The following is a 12146-nucleotide window of genomic DNA, read 5'->3' as shown; positions in this document are numbered from 1 at the left end:
TCAATATTATCCTGGATTTAGAATTTTTGAGCACTGCAGAATTCTCCCAGACTGCATGGGAAAGCTGATGATTGCTTACCAGAAGTTTCTGTGTGTTTTCATGATAGAAAATGGCATTCCATAAGAGGTTAGATTATTACATAACTCTAGAATATATCATATGCCAGCCAGTTATTTAAAGAGGCATTTTAAAAATAGGTATTTCAACATAAAGGAGCAGTTGTGTCTCAGGAATTGTCTGGCCTGCCTCACATTTACTTCATGGTATGAAGACCTCAAATACCTCTTAGAGTCTGCTGTGACTCTCACATGGATAGTGGCATGCATGGTAGCATGTCTCTCCATTTTTATACAATCTTACTTGGTTCAATATTTAGACATGTTTCTCCTTCCATATGTGGAAAATTATCCCAGATGCTTTTATTAATATGAGAAAAAGGCAATAGAACTACCTCCTGGATGTGTTGGATGACTGTTTCCATCAGCACAGCTAAACCCATAGAGGATGAGCTGAGTGGAGCCTCCCTGCCTTTCCACCTGTCTGCTAGTCATCTTCTCCTCTAAGAAGGGCAATTATTTCCTAACCTAGTGCTATGATTGAAAGCAAATCTATTTGGTTACTTTACATAGATACTTTTAAACCAAGCTTTTATTTAATAAAATCACAAATTGCTGCTAATATTTTTATACTAAATATATAGTTTCAGGTTGTAAATTCTGAATAAAATGTAATCCAGTGTCAGTGTGGCTTCTACACTGCTGATTGCCATTTTTGTGGTACTGCAATAATCAGTGAGGCAAATGCTGACCGCACTTGCTCCCCGATGCCTTAAAATTATCCCTGGGGACATTGTGATGAATTTGTACTCTCAGTTAAAAAAAAAAAAAGTGTAGCTGCAATGGAAGCACAGCTGGGCATTGGGTCCACATCACGATAGCAATGGCATGCCATAAGACATTAGATTCTGACAGAACTCTAGAATATACCATTCACCAGCGAGTAATTTAAAGAGGTATTTTCTAAATAGGTATTTTAACATTTATTCATACTTTAAAAAATATAAAGGAGGAAAATGTTTAACCATTCCTCTGACATTGTTAGTAAAATTTATTTTTTCTTAAATATGTTTTAGTTGAAAATAGACACAATGCCTTTATTTTTTTAAATTTATTTTTATGTCTGCTGAGCATTGAACCAATTGCCTCACATGTGCTTTGCAAGTGCTCTACCACTGAGCCACAATGGCAGCCCCAGTTAGTAAAATTTCTTGTTCCTTCCTGTTCACTGTATCTTGGAAACCTGAGAGAGCTTTTCTTCAGAGTTTTTCTTCATTTCTTCTTATATTTTAAGAAGAAAAGCTCTTGTCAATTAAAAATCATTATTAAAAATCATTATCTTGTAAATAATAATCACATTATTCCTGCTGTTGCTGTCTGAAGATCTGTTCTCCCAAATCCATCTCTCCAAGATTTGTTTAAAAGTTACTGCAACCATCTAATATGCGTGGCCTGATGGGAAGTGCCATTGTGTGTGTGTGTGTGTGTGTGTGTGTGTATGTACAGGTCCTCTAGCTACTGCCTAAAAATGAGAGCTTAGAGAAGCTAAGAGGACCAAAATATCTGAATTTGTAGAAAGGTAGAGTATCCTGCTCCTACATTAAACTTTATTTTTTTTAATATTTATTTATTTATTAGTTATTGGCGGACACAACATCTTTGTTTGTATGTGGTGCTGGAGGATCGAACCCCGGCCGCACGCATTCCAGGCGGGCGCGCTACCGCTTGAGCCACATCCCCAGCCCCATTAAACTTTATTTTATTGCACAGGTAAAACAACCACACTGGCTCTGCTACAGGAACTGGGGCAGTGGATGAATTAAAGTTGTTCAACAATTGTTTTTCTCACTGTTTCCACCAAATTGAATAACCAGTTAAAATACATGAATAATTAAAAAACCCAAAATAAAACTGACAGAGCACTGGCTTTCAAGAACAAGCTTCAGCACCAAATGAACACAGGAACTACTACCCATGCAACAAGAAGGTAACCAGCACCGTAGGGGGTTTGATGGGCACTGCACACCTTCATAACAGTAAATCATGACACCAAATTAAAGGATGATTTTGAGAAAATGTTTGTGGTAAAACTGTGATAATAGTAGCAAAACCAAGAAGCAGAAACAAAAAGCGGGCACAAAGATGATTATGTAGGAATATTCCTATCCAAGGCACATGCCTGGAGTTTTAGAACTGGAGGAAGCAAAGATTTGGGGGAATTCGCAGTAAAGATACACCCTCCTTCAGAACTTTGGATGAAGTCTTCACCAGTTCCTTACAGAAGAATCTGGGAACACTTACAGTTCTGTACCTAATACTGGCAAATTAGGGGGGTATTTTCAGGCAGTACATTTTGACCTTAATTACATTTTTCTTTCAGGCTAAGATCTACTGAAGACATTATGTTTATTACTCCAGAAGTGAATACAGTCTAAACAAAGAAGCTGTTGATTTACTGAATGGAAGTCTAAAGGAATGCCAAAATGTCAAAACGGTCAATATATTTTTTTTATTGATTATTTAAAACATTACATAGCTCATGATATATCATCTTTCATACATTTGACTCAAATTGGGCGGTCAATATTTTTGAAAGAAAAAAGATTTTTATTTATAAAAGTTTAGTGCTGTGCAATAAGTGTTATTAGTTTTACTCCTATTATGTTCATTAGCTTCATTTAAATTTTGACTTTGAAGGAGGTTCAGGGTAGTATTTATAATTTTGTGAGAACTTGACATGAAGCAGGGAAGCAGAGCTTGGAGCACAGTGTAGAAATGGTTCATAATGACGCTGAGACTAGATTTTACATCTTCCCAGTAGATGGAGTAGAGCTTGGGAAAGAAAGAAGAGAGAAAGGAATTCATGTGCTTTTTCTCCTGAATTGCTTCTACTAGCCAAGTTTCAGGGATGCTTATAACTGCAAACATTTCCCCTCGTTTAGGGTAGGTAGACCCCATTAGCATTGCTTGCCCCTCAGGTACTGATGACACTCTGAGACTCATAATGGAGTTTCTTTCCCTCCATTGCTGTGAAGTGTGAGGAGCCAGGCTATTGTGGGGACTCTGCTAAGGAGATTCCTGAGTGTAACTATGACTTACAATATCAGCTTAAAATACTCCCTCATGCCTCACTCCCCAGTGACTAAACATGGCTAAAATTAATTCAAAGAAGCCCATTTAGCCTGGAAGGAAGAAGAGAAGTCTTCACTGAGATGTTAGAACCACAGTGGTCCTACCATATGGAGCACAAGGTGGAGGCCAACTTCTAAGTGAGGAGCTACCTGTATGTCCTGGAGAAACCCAGCACCATCCTCAGGAGCTGAAATGCAGACTAGGGCAACACGCACACGGGTACAGAAATTCAGAAAGATTTTTAGTGGGAAAGCAGGAAGAGAATCCTTAGTTTCAAAAGGATTTGCCTGTAAAAGTCAAAAATAAACATCACGTCATGTGGAACTGAGTGCCTGCGACTTAGTATAGATTTAGTTGCAGTGATTGAAAAGAAAATATTTTTGGAATGTGGTGACTGAAAATTTATACGCAGTTAAATTATGTGAAATAATGAATTACTAATGGATTAATTGTGGCTGTTTTAATGATATCCACAATTTAGGCTAACTGTTCCTGTCCATAAATGTTAAGATGATCAGTAAGTAAATAAATAAATAAATACATAAAGAGTTTTAGGAAGACACACTTTGTACATAATGCTAATGGATGGAGTTTGTTTTTGCTTCATGTTGCAAAGACATCTTTTTTTTTTTTTGGCAAATAGTAACTAATAAAATTTGGTTTCTGTGTTTTCCAAAGTGAAATAAACATAGATGAATCATCACAAGCCACTAGATGTAATATAATCCTTTTTCTACTGTCTTTCCCTTGTAATGCTAAATAAATAGATAAATAAAACAATGGACCTTCACGAAGTCCCAGTTCTACAGACTCAAGTATATTTCTGAAAGTCTGTTTCTTCACGATAATTACATATTTGAACCTTAAAAAATATTGTTTTATAGGCATTAATTATGACTTATGACACTGTTTACATTGCTTTTTCAGCTGTCCTTGGTTTGATCAAAATATTTTTAAACTTTAAAAAAATTGAATAAACAGCATGAAGAAAAAACTTACATATTTCATAATCAATCATGATTTGATGGCAAGATTTATTTCTGCATAAATTAATACATATATTAATTGAATAAATAAATGAAGGAATAGGAGAGGATTGGTTATAATTTAGACACTGCCCTCCTATTGTTTTTACTTAATTCCTGGGTGAGGGAGACTGCACCTGCCTAGACTTATGTGGAAATTCCTTTCTCCTTTTAGTAAAATTCTGTGTCTGCTTTAAACAGATCACTTTTTTCATAAATTAATTCCCAAAAGAGGGCAAGTCCTTCCACTTGCAGAATTCTCTATCATAAGTTGAATTGTCAACTCAAGCTAGAACTAACTTTCTTTCTTTCTTTCTTTCTTTCTTTCTTTCTTTCTTTCTTTCTTTCTTTCTTTCTTTCTTTCTTTCTTTCTGTTGTTAGGAAGATGATGAAAAGAAGAAGAAAAGAAAGGTACAAAAGACAAAAAGAAGGAAGGAAGGAAGGGAGGGGGAGAGAGGGAGAGAGGAACCCAGCTCATCTACTTGCTTAGTTGTCTGCATATTAACCCTGGTCTATGGAGGGACATTAGAATGCCCTTATGATATTTTGCACAAAAGGCTCAGTGTTCATGGCTCCACGCAGAGAACCCAAAATAGCATTCAGTAAGCAGTGACATAGTGACAGTGCTGTGGTACTAAAAGCACAGCTTTTGTAACTCAGAGCAATGTGGCACATGGAAAGTTTGCAGAGACGCCTGTGAAAGAAATTAAGGACTTCTTCCCTGCTTCCCTGCATCCTATTGGAAGTTTGGATTTTAGCTTCCAGGGAGGCCCTGCATTTGAAGCTATAGAGGTAAGACTGTGATAATCGCACATATTTTGAATTACATAGATAATTTCTTACTGATAAGCAAGGTAAAAAATACTTGAAAAACTGTTGTTAGTTTGTACTTCATTAGGGAAAATTCTAAATTTTTAAATCATGTGTGTATTGAACTTTCTTTAGGACAAATGTCTGTAAAAACAAGTCTTTATCATGATAGTGCAAATGAGGGAAAAATGTAGCTCATATCTCACAACATAAAAAACTTAAGTTTCTTGATGAATGTATAGCTACTGCACATTTTTCCTTCTCTGGGATTTTAATTTTTAATTTACTATGAATTTTTTTCTACCATCAGGCATTATGAGTAATGAAGTTGTCATTGCTTAAATTAGAGAAAATATTAATTTTGAAAAAATATTAATTTAAAATTTATTTTTGAAGCATAGGTTTTCAGAATAATATTTTCCACTTATTTAAAGATGAGCTATTATCAAAGTTAGCATGTATTGTTTTTATTCATCTTTGTCCATTTTTTGGTTTGTTTTGGTCCAATCATTCGATTTAATTCAATAATTTCTAAAGCCAAAATCTGTAATTCAAAATTCTGTAAATATTTCTAATTAAAATGTAATACTGGGTCCCATGAATACAAAATAATTCATAGCTATATGTTCATGTTTGCATATTGTTGTACATGCATGTGCACCATGTCAATTATATGTAGTGAAAGAATAATTCATCATATATGTGAAATACAAAATGAAAATTAATAAAATGCAAAAAGGTGAGTCATAAAACATGTTTTAATTCTGATACCTTTAGTATTACTAATTTTAATAAAATATTTCAAAGTAAATTTGCAAAAGGGATATAGTCAATCTAACAAAAACATTAATAAAATAAAATAAAATGTCCATCAAAATAAGAAAAATCCTTATAGAATGACAAATGTTTTCTTTACAGAAACTTTTACTTTAGCTCCATAAATTCTTCTGCAAGGAAGACATTATTTAGATAAAAATTTCTAAACTTAATATTTTTATATTTTGTATATTTCTGTAATGTAAAGTGAAATTACATGCTTTTATAGAGTATTTATATTGCAAAATTTAAATATTTCAAATATTTTGAGTTATAAATATGAATACTTTACTGAAAGTTGAATGCAAAATGGGTTTTCAAAATAATGCAAACCTTTTGATTTATCAAATTTAATAGCTAAAAAAGTTTATAAAATAATAAACACCTCAAAATTAAATGTCTATGATTATTTAAAAGACTAACAATTTATGTAATTTAGAAATCACCTCACTTCCTTCTCTTTACAAGTGTGTTCTAGGTTGCCAAGGTTTTATAACAACTAATGAAATACATCACATTATATAAATTAAGTATGCATTTTATAGCCTAATATTTTAGTAATTTTTAAATTTTTGCCCTCATGAAATATTTCTATTTTTCTACTTATACATATACACACTTAAATTCACAATTTGTACAGTGTTTAAGCATATGTGATCCATTTTTACTTTCTGTTTTGAATTATTTTCCATTTTGGAATATTTCCAAGTTACTTATCCATAGGATTTTAAAAAATTAATTTGATTAAATTATTTCAAACAAAACACACTTTAAGATTGTTTTCATTTTGAAAGTTTTTAGCATAAAAGAGTGATGTTTTGTGAAATACAATTGTTAAAATTAATTTAAATTATAAAGTAAAAAAATTAATGTGCATAAATGTCTTTCATGTATACTTTGGTACCCAGACCCTTCCTTGAGGAGTTTCTCATAATACAGCTACCTAAAAATTTATAAATAATAATCCATAAATAAACATATTCAGACTGTTTTGCAAATCATGATTTAATCTGTGCACTTTAAATTTGGTTGTTCTCATGTTTAAGTGTGTTACTTGGCATGTAATTGCGTGTGAGTGCAGTAGGAATAATGTACTCCCCTCTGTGAGAGGATTATTGTTCTTTTCATAGCCTTCTTTTCATGAGCATTGGTTGCTACTGGCATGGTGCTGATGAATAAGGGAAAATGGAACATTTAAATCTTTTTTTTTCCATGATGATTTCCTTTAATATCCATGTCTCCTGACATACATGTATTTACTTTGATGTAACAGATTGAGATTGAAATATAAATGAGTGTGGAATCTACTAATAATCACACAAGAATCTTTTCTATTAATGCTGAAGACAGCTCACAGGCTCAATGAATTGCCTTTTCCAAATTTCCCAGAATGATATTTGACATCTGAGAAACAAAACAAAACAAAATACACCCTCTTAGTTTGTTACCCACTATCACCACCCCTCAGTTGAGGGAACTCAGATAAATGTTCTAGAACTTGTTTTCCAATGTTTATAATATATCAATTTCTTTTTCAAATAATTTTTCTCTGGAAGATTTTGGTATGATCCACTAGCATGTGTTTGTCTGGTTTCAGTCAATATCTGAGAATTAGTAAGATACATTTTTTTTCAGAATTGTTACGTCAGTTACCCAACAATAACATTCAGAATCATCAAAGTATGTCTTAAGATTAAATGAGAACCCCTGTTTTTCAGAACCCCTACTATAGTGTACCAAGTCAAATTTGAAGTTATTTTAGAGCAGATAAATATTGAGGATAAATACATCTCATTTTATCTGATCTTAATTCTAAGCAGTTGCATGATAAATGGAATTTTTAAACTCTCAAGACAACATATTAAAATGAGAAGAATTTTACACACAAGTCATACCTTAAATTAATGTAGGTAATTTTCTCTATGTGTAAAATTTAGAAATGACATTCCTGTGGAAATGAGTAAAGTATATAAAACTCATAGAAATAGAAAATTCTACCATTTTTTACCCATAAACTATAATATAGCTAAATTGTTCCAAAGAGTTTTGTATCTGTTTTATTATTAGAAATCTCTAGTAGAAAGCCAGTGACCTTCTTTGATAAAAATATAATTAATACTACCAAATATACAAAAATCAAATGTAACTACACTAAAAAAGATAGAGGAAAGTATATACACACATCTCTGTTTGAATCTTGAAAAGAGTATTGTTATTTGTCACTAAAAAAATACTTCTTGCCAGTGCTTGAAATTTCTCTTCAACTGGTAAAGCAAAATATAACCCTTTCTCTATAGTGTTTGATCAAAATGAAGTGGGCTACATTCTCATTTCTGAGTTAGATATACATGTATCTCTTTCTTTTAAATAGTACTTTTATCAATGAGGATTTGTAGGACATAGATTTCCCTTTCTATATTTTCCCTCTTCTAAGCAATGTCTTTAAAAGAAGTTAATTCTATTGGCATATCAGAATTTGACTTCAAATTTATGGTTAATAATAAATAAGCTTATGTATATACACATATATATCCATAACCCTGTCTATATATTTGTTTTTTATAGGATATGATTTTATAGTTACTTTATAAAATTTACATTAGGCTATATTTAAATATATGAAGAAATGTTATAATTGTATGCATGTATGTATGGGTGTGTACATGTATATATAACTAACTATACATTTTAGTTTCAATGCCTAAAACATAATTTTTAATCCAAAGTATAAATTTTACAAGATTATGTGGAATCTTAGTCTAATCATACTAAGATTTTGATTTGTGAAGAAAAACAATACACTTAAGATTTTAAGTGTGGATGTTAAATATTGTAAAGCTCAGCAAGATATTCATTAGCTGCTTCTTACATATTGTAAAAGAAATTGTATTAGGGTTGCTAGACTTAAAAGAATAAGATGAGGACTTATTTTTATATCATTCTTTCCCACAGAATATATAAATTTTCACCCTACCCTTTGACAAATTAAAATGGGCTTATAAGCCACCTAATTTGAATTCAAGGAGAAAAGATGCATTCATATATTCTATGATCCATTCAGCCATTCCTCCAAATTGTACTGAATGCTTCCACACTGACTAATGAAAAGAAACTTGTTTTTGTTTGTTTGTTGATTTTGTTTGTTTGTTTTTCTGTGTGGTATCCACTCCTAAGAATTCAAATCTTAAAGGAGACATCTTTCTTTTTGTATCCTTTCTGTATCTCAAAATAACCACATTCAGGACTGTTTTGATGTCTTAAATTGATTTGTGATTTTAACCAATCCCAGTCCTTAAAAATATACTTAACACAGTGTGTAAAAAAATAACTTCTGTTTTATTTCTTCCCACAAATATTTTTTTTATTTAAAATTTAAGTTATGTACCTACATTTCCAAGTTTAGGAATCTCAGAGTAGGAAACTATTTTCTATTTTCTATTCATGCCATTCATGTTAAATGGTTTTAACAACCTCCCTCATGGAATAGTTCTAATATCATATTTACTAAATTGCCTTATTTATCATACTTTTTGCAAAATTAATACAAGATAATCATAAAATAATGTTCTCAAAATGTAAAGTTATTTTAACATTCTGCTTAATCAGCCAATATAATTTTAAATTTTATCTTCATAATAATTTTCATAACAAAAGTAAGCTTTTGAAAATGTGAACTCATGTAATTATTTTAGTTTAGTGTACAGAAAAAAAGTGGTGCATATATTTGCATTGTAAGGATTATTCAAAAGAGACTTAGAAAGCACTGAATTTTGCATTATGTAATGTAAAGCTAAAATAAATTTTATTTCAAGGAGGATTTTTTCAAAATATTTTGAACCCAAATAATATATTTTTTTTCTATTTTTAAAACATATTCTTTGAGATGTACATTCCATTTTAGGACCCAAGATTTTAATACAATATGACTCAAAAATGTTTATGATAAAAGATCATAATAGCAAATTGTGAATTCATTTTCCTCTATTTTGAAATTAATTTGAGCAAGCATGATTTTAATATCATACATACTAATATAATAGTTAACTTTGAATCTTCTGAATTTGTTCTTCACTTTTAAGTCATAGGGAAATTAAAATATTGGCGATTAATTGCTACTTATATCATAATTATAATTTTTGTTATTCTTTATGATAAGTACAATTTTCCAAGTATTTTCTTTGGTACTTTATCATTTTCTATGCAACAGCATCTATGTTACCTTTTAACTGCTGCAAAAACTACCTCTCAGACACTGTATTCTCTCTATTTAATAACCACCATTAACTCTAATCCACTCCTCAACCCCTAGCCCTGATATCATTGCTAACCTGTTTTTCTTCTCTGAGAAACTACTTTAAATGATCCATTTGCTGTTGAAATTCCGTTCTTGACCTTCACTCAATCTTTAATCCATTATTTTTGATTTCTGAGAGTCACTCCTAAAATGTCTCAGCTATTCACTAAATGTTACTGGTCATTTTAATTAATAGGATGTAAGTAAACTAAATTAAAATGGAAGCAGTTGGGAATAATACAGTCTATTGACCACGTTCTTGATGCCATGATGTATATTTGTCCACAATCATATCCTCTCAATTTGTACTCTTTACAATAACCATCTATTCTGACTCTAATCTGGCAACTTAAAGTTACTCTTGTAGGATTGATCATAGAAAGTAAAAACCAATCATCAAAGGATTGGTGAAACTTGTTCTCTTGAATGAATGAAATGAGGAACCAAAATCAAAATAAAACGGGGACGTGGACCTGAAGAAAATGGTCATGACTAGCTCCTTCACCTGGCCGGTCAGTCTACAAAGTCTGCAGGAGGTCCTCCTGACTATTATTTCAGCCATGGAAAAATAGGAGAAATTTTATTTATATTTATGGCTTTACCTCATTCTTTTGAATTGAAATTCTGAGTTGTTTTAAATTTATTTTTATTAGAATATTTATAAACACATTAATTATACAAATCGATGGGATGGACTGTGACATTTCCGTATATTCATGGCTAGTGTCCTGTGTCCAACAAACTTTCTTTTAGTCTTGGGTCCTCTCATTTTTCCCCTTCCCTCTAATATCCTTCCCATTCCTTAAAAGACCCTCTTTTAAAAGACCCTTTTCTTTAAAAAGACCCTTTTCTTTCTATGCCCCTTCTTTAACTTCCCCATCTTTAGTAACCACTGTTTCATTCTGTGCATTTACAAGATTGTCCTATTGGTTTCCTTAAATGAATAAGAGTATGTGGTGTTTGTCTTTCAGAGCCTGATTTGTTTAATTTAACATACTATTGTCCAGTTGCATCTGTGTTGGTACAAATGATAAGACCTGATTTTTATGGCTAATATATTGCATAAATACACCACAATATTTTTATGCATTCATTTGCTGAAGGGCATCTGGGTTACTTTCATATTTTATCTTTTATAAATAGGGTTGCAATAAACATGGAGATCCAAGTATCATTTTGATATAAATATGTCAAATCCATTGGAATGTACTCAATAGTGGAATTGCTGGGTCTTATGGTAGTTGTATTTTTAGATAATTTTTTCCCTAAAAATCTCCATACCATATTATGTAATGACTATACTGGTTTGTATTCCAAATAACAGTTTATAAGAGTTTTATTTTCCCATTATCTTCACTAGCATTTTTTTAACCTTTTTGGTGTTGGCCATTACAACTGGAGTAAGATGATGGTATCAGTGTGGATTTATTTTGCATTTCTCTAATGATTTGTGAAACTGAGCAATTTTATGTATCTGTTGGCATTTATAAGTCTTCTTCAAAAAGGGTCTATTTAGTTCATTTTAAAAATGGGTTTCTTTGGTATTCATCTCCTTCATTCCTTCTGTGTTCTGGATGCCAAATTCTTGACAGATGTACCATTTTCCCATACTTTCTTCCATTCTATAGATTGTCTCTGAATCCTGTTGATTATTTCCTTTGCTGTGCAGAAGCTTCTCAATTTGATGGAGTCATCTTTGCTCATCTTTACTTCTGTTGCCTATGCTTTTGGGTTTCTGTCTAAAATAATTCTTGCATGTGTCAATATCTTGAGGTGTTTCTTCTTTGTTTTCTTGTTGTTGTTATGTAGTCTTCAGTTGTTGTGTAGTGTTGTAGTCTTCAGGTTTAAAAGTTAGGTCTTTGATTCATTTTGACTTGATTTTTGTGTATGATAAGATAAAGAGATTTCACAGTTTATGAAATATTGTACTTAGTAGTAAACATTGTGCATGCAAATCATTAGTAGGTAAATATAAGTATATATACACATATGCATATGGATACAAATATTGG

General features: G+C 31.6%; 1 protein-coding gene across 3 annotated transcripts in view; it reads left to right on the top strand.

The window, feature by feature from the left end:
* The first annotated feature begins 4663 nt into the window (after nucleotides 1–4663).
* The window catches only part of CDH19 (cadherin 19), an 81571-nt gene continuing 74088 nt past the window's right edge, over nucleotides 4664–12146 (top strand). For 2 of the 3 annotated variants that reach the window (XM_081262723.1, XM_081262722.1), the window contains exon 1: nucleotides 4665–5006. The gene's annotated coding sequence lies outside the window, so the exon portion shown is untranslated. Of the gene's footprint in view, nucleotides 5007–12146 lie in introns of all 3 variants that reach the window. The other variant, XM_081262724.1, reaches the window with a different exon arrangement.

The sequence above is a fragment of the Spermophilus citellus genome (genome assembly GCF_964194105.1).
Source record: "Spermophilus citellus genome assembly, chromosome: 12".
NCBI classification, from domain to species: domain Eukaryota; kingdom Metazoa; phylum Chordata; class Mammalia; order Rodentia; family Sciuridae; genus Spermophilus; species Spermophilus citellus.
The sequence above is the reverse complement of the archived record's forward strand: the minus strand, read 5'-3'. Positions and strand labels throughout refer to the sequence as shown.